The 16,894-nt window shown below is 34.0% G+C and overlaps 1 protein-coding gene across 1 annotated transcript in view; it reads left to right on the top strand.

Moving 5' to 3' along the window:
• The window catches only part of Cnksr2 (connector enhancer of kinase suppressor of Ras 2), a 224,261-nt gene that overhangs the window by 192,026 nt on the left and 15,341 nt on the right, over window positions 1–16,894 (top strand).

Genomic DNA, 16,894 nt, shown 5'->3' with positions numbered 1-16,894 from the left:
CATCATCTTGCTAGTCCCCAGTGATCACCCCATAAGTCTGCGTTAAGGAACTATAAATGTTTCAAGTAGGGTGGTAACAACAGCCCTGGTTGCATAACCGAACACACACATACACACATGCACAAACACATGGCCACCAGCATTAACACAAATACTTTTATATCTTTCCTTTCACTGGCGGATTTTAAAGGAAAAGCCTGAAAACACTTTCCCACCCAGAAGTTTTCATACAGCATTAGTCATCTTTGTTCAGCTTTTTCTAGAAACCAATTTGCCAGAAGCATCCATTTATTTGGTTGGTATGTACATTAATTCCAAAACTCTATTTATGGGTATCAACTTTAAAGAAAAAGAAACTAATTTGGAAACCTTCTGGGAACTCTCTGGGGCATCTTAAAAATATCTTTTCAGTCAAGCATAGTGACACACACATATATACTTAGGCTGTAGAGTCAGGAGGGTCAGGAATTTGAGGCCATTAAAATACATAGCAAACTCAGAGCTACTGCGGGTTACATGAGACCTACCCCCCCCCCCCAAAAAAAAAGGCTGAATCTGTTTACTAGCTATCAAGTTTGTTATACAGATGCCAAGCTTCTGTTTCTAACTACCATGTTATGCTGGTCAGGAAACCCTATCTTATTTAAAGAAAGACTATAACTCAGTTATTTAAATCAAAGGTCTGGATCTAATTTATAAAAGTAAAATGAAAAGATTGTAGGTGAATAGCATTAAGCTCTTTAATGCAGTTTAAGTTAGCTAGTGCAGAGGACTAGCTCCCCCTTTTGAAGATACAAATAGAATATAATATTCACCCCAGTAGTCAAGGATATGAGACTTTGGTTATAGGATACATTAGCATAAGTTCTTTATTACTAGTGGAAAAAACAACTCCATGCATACAAGTTACTAACAGGTCAGGAATCTCATTTCAGTGTGAACCTTGGTTTCTTTAACATGGGAGCCTCTTATGCTCACTGACTTGTGAGTATTCTATGTCTTCCACCAGCAAGAAAGAAGAATCCCTTGTAATAACATTCACAGGCTAAGACTGTTTCAGTGTAAAGTATATTTTCAACACAGTCACCATGAGAAATATTACAAGAGATGTGACTATCTATACTGGAAAAGTAATTAGCACCCATCACCTGCAAACAGTACCAACATCTGTATCTATCAGAGATTACAGAAGATGCTTATGGAAGGAATATTTAGGAGTCACGTAGGTTTTTTATAGGAGTTCTACCAATCCTAATATATGCTTCATATTGTAATGATTACCAGAATTAACAAAGCATTTTCTAAATTTTAAGTATTGATTAGAAAAATTGTTATAGCTCTCATCCAGGTGCTTTACAACTGGTATACATAAATATGGGGGTTTTGTTTATTATTATGTAAACCCTAGAAAATGAAAATACTCCACCTTAGCCAATTAAACAATATTAAATTCTCTTCATAAAACTTTCTATCAAGTCTATAGGCAGAGTCATCGATATTAGCTTTTTAAAGTGATTTATTGGGTTTATCCTAGTTGTAATGTTGGGAAAAAGTAGGAAGATGCAATCATGTCTGACACATGGTGCCAGGCCTGCCCTTTTTTCAGGTTTCCAAAATCCCACACTGTCTCTAGTTACATGGATTTTGATATTTTTTTCTTTAATAATCCTCTTTTTGTTGTTCTGTGTATAGGATTTATTTTTGGACTTATGGATGTACCCCTGTGTTTATATGATTTTTTTTAAAAGTTCAGGCTCCAATTGTCTTAATTGCATAATTATTTGATGCTCTCTTTTTCAGTGAAGCTCTTTATAGAATAAACATGCCAATAAATGTAGCATTATACATTTTGTTATTACAGTCCAATACTGTGGGGCAGTCCATGTAATTTTAGTAAAATTTGTTTCACTAAAATGGCTATGTATGAGACCCCCAACTACTTCTTTTGGGGTACTCATAAATCTTCCCATTTGATTTTTTCTGTGTACTTCAAACTGTTTTGTATGGAGCACTGCATCCCATTTTGCCTAGACATTTTTCTTATTCACTGTAATGTATATTCACCTTTCTAATGGTAAGGGATTTTTATTCTAAATATTTAGGTTTTTACAACATGATGAATGCTTCATTTGGAAAAAGATTCACTTTACAAATCAGTATTTTCAGAATACTGTTTAGGATATAGTTAAAAGATGTCATAATCTTGCCTTGTGTGGATTGGTCCTTAGAAATAACTGCAAAGGCTGATAATTCAGATGAAGCTGCTTGATATTATTCCAAAATAAATTATACACAGAACAAGAATTCATGATCATTATGTTAGCATCACAAATGTACATCCTCTGACACATTTTTGTAGCCACACAGATTGACAACCATACAAACTTGCAAAACTCAGAGTCTCTCAGTAGCATGTTTCTATCCTGCTTGAGGCCAGCATTCAGTTTGATCCACTAAAGAGACTGTGTATTAACCATGGGCATAGGTGCAAGGAAATTGAGTATTATAGTTCTGGCTCAGAACTTTTTTTTGATTTTGCCTAAACATTGAAAATAGGAAGTATTTAGACAAGTGAGCAAAGTGGGTAATACAAAACATGAAAATCTAAATTGTTTTATAAAGAAGTATCATTAACAAAATTCCTTTTATGTAGTTTATCTTGTCTCAATCCATATAGTGTTATACATTGAGTGACATGTTTGCAATGAACTCCCAAGAACAAAATGTACCTAAACCCATACCCTGAAAAGTTTTTGATTTCCTTGTGGTTGTAAAATTTAGCCTTAATTTACAAAGGGCAAATTTAGCCTTCTATAGAACAGACTGTAATCTGTGTTTTCGTGGCTGAACTACCTTTTGTCTTATTTTGAAATTCAGTTATTAAACTGAGTCATACTGTGACAATTTTCTCAGGCTGAACTCCTTTTAGTCTGAACTAGATGGTACTAAAAGTACACAGATGACACGTCTTGTTTTCCTTTGACTGAAAAGTCAGCATGCAGATTAATTATCCTGACCTACTTCACTGGCATTTGGGAAAAGACAAGTAATTTCCTATTATCCCAATTAGCAGTTTCGAAGCTTACTGAGGTATGGGCCTTTTAATAATCTCCTTAAATTAAATTATTAATTATGTCAGCCTCTACAACTTTGAAAGAGTATAAATCATTATAGTATAAGACAAAATATAAAACTAACCTTAATTCAGAAATGATTTGTTATTAACACTAAAGTACTATCTTGAGTAACATAGTTAGCGTTGGTTAGAATGGCTTTTACTACTTTGTAATAGTAGGGAATTTAGATGAGGTTTCCAAAAGCTTTATCCCTTGATTCTGCTGATATCCTCCTTAGCAGTTATAAGATAGTCTTTCTTAGATATGTGCACACACATTCTTTGTGCGCTCATTTCTTCAATAAAGTTATAATGTTCTATTTTTCACTATCTTGGAGATTACCTATTAGTATTATTTAATTTACACATGTTTTTAGCTTAGTCTTTAAAATCTAAAATAAAACCTAGGTCTTTCAGCCAGAATGGAAAGAGATTCATTCTATTACCATGTAACAACAGTATGCATTAGATTATCTGGAAGTGATATCCATGCTTTCCAAATTAGAACTTCTGAAAAATACTTGCTAAATTTTCATTTTAAAATACAGTATTCTTTGCACACCACTGGCAGCGTGGGAGCTGTACAGGTTGTATTGTGGTTCAGTAGCCTACTGTCTGGAATTATCTAGATGGAGACGCTGAAGAAGGACTGCTAATAGAGTGCAGAGAAGCCTTCAACCTGCTCAGTTATTGTAAGAGTCCAACAGTCATTTCTTGGAGAGTCTCTAAAAGGTAGAAGTTTCTTTAAGAGCATTCTGGTAGACTGTGGGCACATGATGATGTACTTTGAATACAAACCTGCACTGAGGCGGGGTTGAAGGAACGGAACAAGCTGAGAAGAAAGAAACGTGCTGCACCGCTTGTTTGTTTTCAAGGAAATAATTTGGGGAGAGCATCATCATAAATAATCTCTGAAGTTACTGCTGAAATCTAAATGGAGTAGATAAAGAATGACACAAGCAAACTGAATTTAAAAGATGAAATAACGTCAAAGAAGAGTAGCGTACCTTAAATATGTCAATTTTTTGAAGTTTCAGGCACTAACCTTGGCTGGTTATACAAGTAAATATAAAGAAAAAAACAGAAAATCTAGAGGGGGGAATCTCAATATCAGATTATCTGATGTATATAGAATACTGTAAGTGAATATAAAACACGGATAATTATATGTAAAATCATCTATCTATAATTCTAATACTGTTTAGAAGTTAGATTTTAAATCACACTGTCCTCATTTTTGCCTACATGATGAAGACAATTATTTACCATTACTGATATGAAGCAGAAATCAAATCATTGTATGTCTGTTTATTTTAGACACTATTTAAAGCTAGAATTTGGAAGGATTTAGTGTACCCTGTTTATGTTGGGATTCTAGTAACTAGAATTGCTGCTCTTTGCACCATGACAACTTTCTTTTATATAATTTATCTATTTTTATTTTATGTGCATTGGTGTTTTGCCTGCATGTAAACTGGTGTGAGAATGTCAGGTCTTGGAGTTATAGACAGTTGTTAGCTGCCATATGGGAGCTGAGACTTGAATCTGGGGCCTCTGACAGAACAGTTGGTGCTCTTAACTACAGAGTTATCTCTCCAGCCCTTTGATAGTCACATTGAATGTAGTTGTGTATGGTCGAAACAAGCCTCCTCTGAATAACTCCCATTTCAAATATAAATGTCACACATATGAAATGATTAGTTGATTTTCATAAACCAGTTAGCAAATAGATCTCCAACATCTCTGAGCTATTGTCCTTACACCAAAATCCATAGCATTTGAAAAGAAAGTGACTCAGATTAACTATGTGCTTGGTTCATCACCTAGTACCATCTTAATTAGTTTGGGGAAAGTATAAATAATGTCTCTTGTAATTTATATTTTAGTAAATAACCAATGGCCCTCCATCTCTCAGGAAAATAATCTCGGCGATGTTCAAAGTAACAAGAGCAGATTTTAATAGAAAAAGAAAGACAGACGTCTACATGCTAGAGTCATACTAGCAAAGATGTAGCCCAGTAAGATTTAATCTCATGTGGCAGAGTGACAACCTGTCATTACCATAGGCAAGACAAGCTGGATTTACATTTTTACCAAAATAGGTCATCAAATTCAGTCCTAATGCTGCCTCTTACTATTTTCACAGTCCATAAAAGCAAACCACTTTTCAGTTCGGTGATGACTTATTGTTAGCTTCTCAATGGAAGTAGTCTCTAACAAGTTGTAGAGAAACATCTCAAATTCAGCCTACTGTTTCCTTGTTTACCCTGAATTCATGCATCAGAAGTTCTCTTACCCGCTTACCTAATGCCTTAGAACATGTTTACCTTCTTTATGGAATTTTTCTTATGCTCTCAGCCTATCCTAAAGCACTGTCATCAAACAGCCAGGCCAGATTCTAAGATTTGTTCTGAAGAGCTCTGTGAGTGCTCAGGAGAGCTCAGTGGCTAAGATCACTTGCTGGTTTTCCAGAGGGCCTAAGTTAAGTTCCCAGGGAACCCGCATCCAGTGGCCCACGATACCTACCATTCCAGCTTGAGGGAACTGGATATCCTCCTCCAGCCTCCACAAACATTGTGCACAGCTAGCGTATTCTCTCTCTGTCTCTGTCTGTCTGTCGTCTGTCTCTCTCTCTCTCCCTCTCCCTCTCCCTCTCCCTCTCCCTCTCCCTCTCCCTCTCCCTCTCTCTCTCTCTCTCTCTCTCTCTCTCTCTCTCTCTCTCTCACACACACACACACACACACAGAGAGAGAGACACAAATAACTCAATTATATTATGAAAAATCATCTTTAATGAGAGAAAATCCTGAGTAATATGTTATTTATTCATTAAAGGGCAAGTGCCCATATATGTATGTTTGAATGTAAAGGTGACTCTTTGTTAAACAAATATTTAATATTAAAGCTTCATACTTCAGAACTTCTAGAATGTTTTCCTATACAGTATGACAGTTTCATATATATTTATTTCTGATACCAACACAAGATATATGTATGTTAATAAAATAAATCTAGTGAGTTATTTCACAGAAATTTTAAGATAATTGAATACTATAGTTAAACTTGTTTCAGGAAATTTGCAAATTACTTAATATCCCAATCATGGACTTTAGAACATTTCAATATCTAGATTTAATCTACGAAAATTTAAATCCCTGTACCTCACTTCTCCTTTAACTGTAAAAATATATAATCCAATTATTTCTTTTATTCAGTAGGTAATTATTGATGAATTATCACATAGTGAGTACCATATTATTAGTAGATCTTAATCTTCAATAAGTCTTATTTTAATAAAAATTAAAATATTTTAGTAAAAGGAGAAAATAATTCAAATTATATAGCAACTTTCTTAATTTGTGCCAATAATTTTCTCTCATCTCCAATTTATAATTTTGTAAAAATGATTCTTAGAGAAATAGCACAAAATATTCTGTTCCCATTTTAATTTATTTGTAATTTATGCAACTTTACAAGATTGAAAATGAGCTGACTAATAGCTTTGTCTGATTTGGCTCACTCATTAAAAATCGTGGCCTAGAATAAGCATTCTAGTTGCTTAACTGTTCTGATTAATACAAATCAAATGTCTGACACAGTGAAGTGAATATATTATATTCTACAGGCTCTGGATAACTATTTCTTTCATTTAAAACATGCTTCATAATTTAACAATGAAGTTATTATAAAATTTGATTATTAGAAAAATATAGGGAATATTAGCTGAGTGAGTACTAAGTACATAATATACATTTTAATGTCTTAGCAGAAATTTGAAGCTTCACAGTTGAAGGATTTTGAATTTTCTTCCCCATTTGAAATCTTGACCCTGCAATTTTAAGTCTAATGTTTTATTGTGCTAAGAGTCTTTGGATAAATCTCCCACAGAATATATTAACATAATGCCTAAAATCTATTTATTTGTCCTCCAAATTTTGTCAACTTTTACTGGATGGGGTTTTTTCATTTCAAAGTTTGCTTAAAATTCTTTTTTACTTTACCCTACCACCACAGAATCCGTTCTATGACTTATGAAATGGACATTTTAAAGCACACACCCTGTGACTCTGGGTGAGAGGAAATAGCCCATGACTTTAGTATCAATAAATTCACCTTATATCTTTTTCCCCTTGGCAGCTCTGCTGTTTTCTCACTGTTCTTTAATTTTGCCAAACTCAAGAGTTTGCATGTTTTTTTTCTAAAAAGAATGGGGACAACATGGAGTCACTGTGGCTTTCAACAAAATCTAACAAGAAGCCCATCCCTTACTTTGAACACTATTGTCCTTGTATACCTCTATACTTGCTGGGCAGCCTCCTCTAGGTCTATCATCTTGGGCACTGAGGCTTATGATAGGCTTTTGTTAACTTAGGACCATGCCTCAACATTGGTGCCAAGAAAATGTTTACAGTTCTGAAGATAAATCAGCACAAATGCTGAATATCTTTGCTTAATAATTAGATAAAGTTATATTTAACTAAGTTTGGATGCTTCTTTAAATCATTAGGATGAATCCTTTTTAATAAGTTTCTTTTGGTTGTTTCTCTCCAGTAAATATTACAGAATGTTTTGTTAACTTTTTTTTTGTTGGGGTTGACAGACTATATGTCATTCTGTATGTAAATATAAATAAGAGCTCTCTTACCACAACATAAAACTTAAGAGTTCTAAGACAGTTATATTCACCCTCCCATCCAAAACAGACAGACATTTAATATTTAAGAAAGGTTATTATTGAGCCTCTGTTTGAATATTTTAGGTTTTCAGAGCTCTTGAGTCCAAAAGATGGGATGTTACATTGTTAAAGTTTTTCCTCGTATTTATACAAAAGTAGATTTCTGATAATTTTATATTGATTGTGAATCTGAAAACAACAAATGAGATTTAAAAAACAAAACTGATAAAAGGCCATCATATGGAAGGCGGAACAAGATGGTCTTGGAAGTTCCAGAGAGCAGAAGAGGTGAAAGATAAACAAAGGCTGATTTTTATCTTGCCCGTATGTGGAGAGACTGGTCTCATATGTTTAATGGCTTCCCCATACTTGGAAGATTTAAGAAAGAGGCCAATGCCAGGTTTGAAGGTATATACTCTCTAAGCTGCCTGGCAATCTGAAGACTTCCTCCAACTCCTAAATTTTGGGATTTTTTTTCTGCGTAGTGTCCTCAGCATTCGTGCTTTGCATGTATCCAGAACTGTAGAGTGGGAGAGTGTTGTCAAACACAGTTTCTCCATTCCTCAGCTGACTCTCTGTAATGCCCTAACTTTCTCCTGCTAGATCTAGATACCATTGTCTCAGGTGTGGTGGAACTATTACAGAGAATCATTAACTTATAATGCTTTATTGTCAGCAAGATATAAGTAATATCCCATGCTCATTTCTTTTAGCCCAAATGCAACTATTCACATTTTCTGTTATGTTTCAATATATCCAGTTTCGTCCAGAAGTATCCATTTCAAATCTCATCTTTATCATCTATGGTAGTAATCATCCGTCTTACTGAATAGGGAGTCTCCATTTTCCAACATTCCAAACATTCTTTCCATGTTTAGTGAATTCATTGGTTAAAGAAAACTCATTTTTTTTAAAAGAAAACATTTCTAAAAAGAAGGAATCAAGGACTGAAACTTTTATGTCAATTTCATTTTTTCATAGTGCTTTTTGTAGAGCCACCAAATTAGAAATAGCTTTCTGTCCGTATTCATAAGGGTTTCACGTGAAATGCCATCTTGTATAGTCACACTGCCTATGACTTTCTTCTTATTCCCCGTCATGGAACTGCTATCCAAAAGCTAGTTTTAAATGCTTCCTTTTTGTTACTAAATCCAAATTGGTCCTTTCATTTATTTTTTAATATGAAACTCCCCCAACCGTAGCCTATTGGGCACTCCCTCATCTGTTTCCATCAGGCTTATCAGAGTGTTCTTTGAAGAGCCACTGCTGATGTTTAAGACTAAGCAGTGTCTCAAAGAATTCCTATAATAATTTCCAAAATGTTCGTTCAACCATTTGCTATGGTCGCTGCAGGTTCACAAAGCTCTTATTTTCTGCAGAAGCATTTATTCGGTGCTGCAGCTTACAGGCCCCTTGCAGGAAAAGCCTGCAATGTCAGTAACACTATATGGCTCTTCCGTATTTTGTCATTACTTTTTCTTAATTTCTAACGTCTTTTTTTTTTTTTTTTTTTTTTTTTTTTTGGCCACAAGCTTCAGATGAATGCCTTTGTGGCATTCTTCTTATAAGCATTTGCTGTTATCTGCTCATGTGTTTCTCGTTAGCCGAACCCTCCTCATTTTCATAGAAATCTTCCACACCCTAAGGCTTTTTTCTAATGAATCTTGAATTGTGTGTCTTTTTCTACTTTTAGTGGGGCAATTTATATCTGTATTTCTAACATTTTTTATCAAACTAATTACTGAAATTTTCTATTGGGTTACTAAAGTTTCTATCTTCAATATTAAGTTTTTTATCAATGTTTAAAAAGAGGGGAATAAAAGAAATTACAAGATCAGTTTCATCCTCCCTCCTTTCTTCTTCAACCCTACCCTTTAGTGAGAAAGGACTCTACCATGTTACCCTAGGCAGGCAGGTCTTTAATTCCTGGGCTCAGGTAATCCTCCCACATCAGTTTCCATGGCAGAAACTACAGGTTTGCCACTGTACCAGGCCTTTTCAGTCCCTTTTATAGCTGTTGCTACCATAAAAGTTTTCCACTGCTGTTGAGTGTGAGATTCCAAATGCATTTTACCTGTTTCTTTATGTTTCTTTTTATTTTTAGACTCATTTATTTTGTGTGTATGAGTGTTTTCCCTACATGTATATATTTGTACCACATACATGTGTGGTGCCCTTGGAGGTTGGAAGAGGGCTTTGGATGCCCTGCCACTGGAGTTATGAATAGTTATGAGCCACCATATGGGAACTGGGAACCGAAATCTCCTCATAAGAGCATCAAGTAGTTTTAACTACTGACCTACATCTCTAGCCCTATGTTTATATTCATGAAACAAAAATTATCCAGGTTTTAGTATGTGCACCAATTACATGCATATATTCTTATCTCAACTAAGTGAACATTAGTGTGTTGATGACTTAAGCAGAAAAGAAAACGAAGCTAGGGTTATATAATTTATATTTTTTCATCTTCAGAAGGTTTCATAAAAATTAATTCACCAATTTCAATTCTACAAGTACCTTCACTGGGGTAGTTTTTCATGATTTTTAACTCTTCATTCTTATTGCCCTCAAATGATACCACAGTATTACAAGATAGAGCAACCATATAAACTTTTGACTTGTATCAAATCTATTAAGTGCAAGGAAACAAGAATACCAAAGAATGCCAGGAACTTGTATTTTAGATCCATAGCCCGTCCTTGATAAGCTATTTCTTTGTTCAACTATTAAGTACTTTCTAGGATTTATAATTTCCCTGCTCAGCATTAACTCACATAACTTAAAATGTTAGCACCAAATTGCAGAAACAAGTTGAGTTCCAAGCTTTTTATTGTAATCCTTTTTTTCAACAATAGACTTTTTTACTTGTTAACATTTATTGGTGTGTGTATTGTGTGTGCATCTGCACACATGTACACATGTATGTAACCAGAACACAACTTCTGGGGAGTCTGTTTTCTCTTCTGCCATCATGTGGGTCCCAGGTTTTGAAGATGGGTAATCAGACTTGGAGGCAAGTGCCACGCAGCCTACTGAGCCATTTGCCAGAACTTAGACCTTTTATATAAAGTAATAATAATGTGCTATTACAAGTTGAGCACCCCTTATCCAAAAATCTGAAACACCAAATACTTTGAAATCCAAAATTTTGGGGAAGTTTTCTATTTCAAGACATTTTAGATTTGGGATTTTAAGATTAAAGATACTCAAGCAGTCAAAGAAAAAAATCCATACAAATATTCCAAAACACACACAAAAAAAACGCTGAAGCCTGAAGTGCTTTCAGTTTGAAGCATTTTGGATAATGAGTACTCTAGTGTTCAAGAATAAAGAACTTCTAAAGTGTGGGGTAAAATAGGTGTGGTAGTGCACACCTGCAATCTCAGCTCTCAGAAAGGAAGTAGAAGCAGAAAGATAGGAGTTCACAGCAGCTTTCAACTGCATAGTGAATTCGGGGCCATCTGCTCTACCATATGACCCTGTATCAAAACAAAACAAACAAACAAAAAAACTTGTGGTAATATTTTAACATTTTAGAAAGTGCCTGGCAGTGTTTCAGAATGTGTAATCATAAAATGAAAAATGAGATAAGGTATTTCTCCATATTTTCCCATATACTCAATGTTAAGTCTCTTCCAACTGAATAATTAATATAGCTGAGGGGAATCATAAAAATCAACAAGTAATCTTGATTTAGCCATTCAAAACATTATTTTCCTAATTTCCTAAGCATGTATTAAACAGGGGATAAAGCATGTCGTGTATAATGTTGTCCTAGAACCCAGAATAAATAAATATTTAAAAAACTTTTTAAAACATTTCATACATTTGTAGCTTGCAAAAATGTATATTGTAGGGGAAAGAAAGACATGGGTTTCCAAAACTTGATTGCTGATTGTTCTTGTTTCTGATAATTGTTCTATTATCCCAAAAAGCAAATAAAATAATACTATTTTAAAGTTCTATTGAAATGTAGCAGTTCCCCATTATATTGAACAATGCATTCATAAATGACTTTCTTATTCCTCCAGTTTAATTAATAGGCCTCCCAGCACTGGTAATGGAACATGACAGTCAAATTACACAATTGATTCACTGTGTAAACATCTGTAATATTCCTACTGGTGACACAAAAACTGTCTTCAGTAGGATCTGAAAAGTGTAAGAAAATCCACTGCTGATATTCACAACTACTTTTTGCATATTAAGATCACTGATATCAGATGAAGTACATTTAGCCACTTGATAAACTGTTTCAATGGAGTGTAGAAACATTAAGATGATGGAAGATCTTCCTGTAATCGGAATTATTATGCGAAAGAGTAGAGTGCTCCCAAGCTTTCTGTCATGACTTGTTTCATCGCAGAACTGTGATGTGTTAAGGATATACTTGTCCATACTTGAATTCTACTTGTTGCTTGATTTCTAAAACCAGATCATGTCTTAAATTGAGACTATCAAATGTTTATTATCCCTAGTAGTTCATAATCAAGTGTCTGTATAACCCAATTAAAGTGTAAGTGAAAATTAAACTTAATCAAGTAATATAGAATACTAATTATTATGCTTTTTAAAATTATCGCTAGTCAAAATATTGAATTTTTAGAACTATGTAGTTGAACTAGTGATATTAGAAGACATCGTATCTTATTAATGACTGTAAAGTGATAATTTAGACTTAAAATGATCTGAACCCAATTTTATAACAGTGTCTCATACTATAAAAGCTCCAACAGAAACGTGAATATGAGTAAGTTTATAATATGACGTTTAGATTTCTTAAAACAATAACAAATGGTTATGTTACAATGATACCTGTTTTCCTGTTGCATACAACATAGAAGGAAGAGTAGTCAAATTTAGTTAAAGGACCAAGTTCCAAACAGCAATAAATATACTCTATTGAGCATTTGCCTATACCTCCTCCAACAGCTCCCCAAGACTGTGAGGGACTTAAAATACTTTCCATGTTTCTAATCAACCTCTGTCAATGATATAAGAACTATTGAAAAATATGAGCTGTATTGATAATTAATCTTGCCTTCATCTAGTCCTAATACTGACATACAAATAACTTGGCACCATAGGCCATTCAAAGGAAATACCCTATAGTAGTGATTGCATTATTTCTTCACGCAAGACCTAAATGATTCTTCCTTGATGTAGAAGTGCCAGAAAGAGCACTTGTGATATCAGGCTCTTCCTGATATTTGTCTTCCGAAAAATTCCACCTCTACCATATAGTTCACATTTAAGATTTTAAGTAGATTTTCTTATTTCAGGTACATGCAATTTTGTCCAATACTCACCAGTCAGATAAGAGGTTTAAAAAAAAACCATTGAGAAGAGCACACAGACTAAAAGTGTGAAGAAGTCTTATCAGGGGAATCCATTACAAATGAAAAATTATATATAAGGGAAGTATCTTTAAGAAAAGAAGACAAAGCCGGGCGGCGGTGGCGCACGCCTTTAATCCCAGCACTTGGGAGGCAGAGGCAGGCGGATCTCTGAGTTCGAGGCCAGCCTGGTCTACAAGAGCTAGTTCCAGGACAGGCTCTAGAAACTACTACAGGGAAACCCTGTCTCACCAAAAAAAAAAAAAAAGAAAGAAAGAAAAGAAGACAGGGTCTCATTATAGACCACACTCTGGGCCTCAGATGTACAGAGATCCTTCTGCTTTGATATTCCAAGTGCTGATGCCACCACACCAGACTAGATTTGTTAAGTTGCTTTAGAAACTCCTGAGGAAAGTGTAAGTTCAATGAAGTTTCAGGTTTTGTCCATGCTAAATACAGAAGTGGCATTTGATTTTAGCTTGACTGTTTCTATGGGGAGCAATGTAATGTAGTATCTACTCCCCAAGCTGACTTTTCATCACCATGGTGACCAATCTACCCACACATCTAAGATCTGTAATCATTCCTAGTATGACTAAAACCAAGGTCTTGGTTCTCACAGCTTTCTCTAATTCAAATATATTAATTTTTAAGAAAGAGTTACTACTAATACTTTTGAGGTATCTACTGATTTTTCACAAAAGAAAGAAAATAGGCTCTCTAATGTAGTGAAGATTTCCAGTAAGGAGGAAGAAAATGTCATCTCGACGTTTTCTTTGGTCAGGTTCTGGTTTTATTTCTACTTATGGTATGTACTGTGCTTAGTCAATTGCTGCAGAATAATGGCTTAGTTTAAACTATATGACAGCCTTCCTTAATAGTAATAGGCACATGTGATTAATATACACTTGATGATGATTTGAAACTTTTAATTTAAAGATTTTCTGAATTTGCTTCAAAATTCAAGATTGATGTCTTTTAGATTATTTCTGCACTTAATAACCAAATCAAGAGATAAGCTGTTCTAGAATCTTGATTATTAGTATTCATGTTTGGTGTAATATTTTATGATAAATCAACTTATAACATTAGATCTGATGAAGTAGATCTGAACCACACACAAACCAATACATCTTCTAATATGTTTATATATGTATATGTGTGTATGCATATAGAAATTTGTGGTAGTAGTATGTATACATCTATCAAAGAACTCTGCCCTATGTGGGTTCTTGCATTTATTCATCCAATAATGATGCTAATAACATAAGCACACATAAAATAAATAAGAATAGTTTCATGGAATCCTTTGGTGATCATTTTTGTTACAGATAAATTATTTACTCCATAGATATTATTGTTTTTGCTCTTCTCTTCCCCTACAAACAATGGTAGTAACCAAAGCAAATCTAATCTCAATATATTTGTTTATTATCTGCAAGTCAATCAATTGGGAGTTTTAAGTAAAACTTGGGAATCCTAAATATACCCCACTTTTACATGTTTCTAGCCAATGAAAGTGACTTGAGACAGCCTCTCTTCCTTAATAGTTGTATCTTTTCATTCTAGAGAAAGCAACATAGTCTTTTATAAATAAAATATAATGTATAGAAATGTTTAAAGCTGGACTGGGTTGTAATGAAATATGGAGTTCTCGTTTTTTTCAAATATATTACAAGTAATGTAGCCCCATCAATCACTATAAAATTGATTGACTTGCAGATAATAAACAAATGTATTGAGATTAGATTTTTTCACATTTCAATATAAATTACATTTTAAGATAGAACCTTCTGACATTTCAAAGATTTTATTTCCATAAAAGAAAGTCTCACTCTAGTGAAGTTCCTATATGAATCTACTTTTCTGTAATTATACTGCTGAGTGTAAAATTCAACATATGATACCAAATGTTAAACACAGATATGGCAGGCAACCTTTCATAGTAGCTATATAAAGCCATTTTTATTTTTCCATAAGAACACTGAGAGTCAGCATCTCTGTAACTCTCCAGTAAAATTTAGTTTTCTTTATAAGGATTAATACTACACAATATTTTCCAGAAGAAGAAATGAAGCTCATATTTAATAGAATATTTTAGATGTTACACTCCCCATAGGTTTCTAATTCTATACTTTTCTATCCCAAGTACAGACTACATTTGCTGGTCCAAAATCTAATAGCCATTAATTTATAAGACAGCTAAGATTGAATATGAATACTCGTTAGCCCAGATTTTCAATTAAGTTGAAAAGTTGTACTAATTGGTTTCACCTGTGGCACATTCTTATAAATATATTTTACAGTGATTTTTATTTAGCACATATCTTTCTTGTAAACAAAATGATACATATCACTAAAATAGAATTTCAATGTTGAATTGTGAAACTATTTTAACAAAGGAGCTTTATCATACAGTCTGATATAATAATTGTAGGAAACGTAAAAAGCATATGAAATGTTACATTAGCTATATAACAGATTTAAGTAAAGAAAAGGTGTTAGTGGTAAATGACTCATCTTGAATTTTCTTCTTGCTCTTGGCACTTGCTTTGCTGGAGAGGTATTTTTGATGGTCCTGAAATTCAATTGGCAATGACCCCAGAGTGGCTTATCTCCTTGCCAGAGTTGTTAATGAGTAAATTATCCCAAATGTCAGACTGGCATGCCAAGGAGGTTATTAGTAAAGCATTAACATTTAGAAGATATTGAAAGAGAAAAAAATCAGTCTTTTAAAGATTGAAATCTCAAAGACAGTAAGCAAAGTCCACTTCTAAGTTCTCCAGTCAGAGCAGTATATAGTCCGAGAGGAGAAACTCTTTAGATTTGAAGTGTAAGAACTCCTTTTCTTGCTTAGCTACAATTTTTCCACTGCTGCTCCTCCACACAACCAGCTGTTATATTCTTGTTGAAAAGAATTTAGTATTTTCACTCCCCTTTTTAGATTAAGTGTCTCTCTTCCCTTCCCCCTCATTTGCTTTCCTGGAATAATATGCTCCTGGATCTGATACTGAATGACATTCTATAAAAATAATAGTACTCTTCCCATATAACGGCAGAACTTTTAGGATAGTTTACGGAGGTGGTTCAGAGGTAGACCACATATTCACCATTCATGAGGCCCTGAATACAATCCTTGTACCCCTGAGGTGATCTGGGAGAGCCTAGAAATATAGCCATCCTATAAGGTATAGCCATTAGATATTGCTTGCAAAGATATTGTTGATTTGGATATGTTCATTTATTTTTAGATTATATTTTGAATAATTGGGAAGTTTGGCCACTGACTGCACCTAATAAAAATGGGCGGTAAAAGTATCCTTACAACAGCCTTAACATTTACTGAGCAAAGTTAAAGTTAACTGATCAGCAAATTAGCCAAAGGAGATAAAAGGAAGACACACAAAATTTGTCTTCAGAACCCCAGCTCCCCTACTTTCTCTTAGCTGTTATCCTATGAGAATTTTCAGTTTGGAGAATTTAAGTCAAGTGAGATGTCCATCCATATTCAGTAACTTCTAAGATGAAAATATAATCAGTAAATCAGTATTTTAAAAACATTTTTATTACCTGATCACTTAAGTGGCTCAAAGTTCAGGTCAGAAAAAAAAAAACTGCCTTTCAAAGTACTTATGGTTTTTTTTTTAATGTAGTGTGATTAGAAGGGGAGAAAAAAACCTATAGAATGAAATGATTTATAAACAAACTTAAATATTAAATGTTAATTCCAATTTGTTGGAGTCTTTTTCCATTTGTGGCAAAGTC

This window comes from Arvicola amphibius, chromosome X (genome assembly GCF_903992535.2).
Source record: "Arvicola amphibius chromosome X, mArvAmp1.2, whole genome shotgun sequence".
Taxonomy (NCBI): domain Eukaryota; kingdom Metazoa; phylum Chordata; class Mammalia; order Rodentia; family Cricetidae; genus Arvicola; species Arvicola amphibius.
The sequence above is the reverse complement of the archived record's forward strand: the minus strand, read 5'-3'. Positions and strand labels throughout refer to the sequence as shown.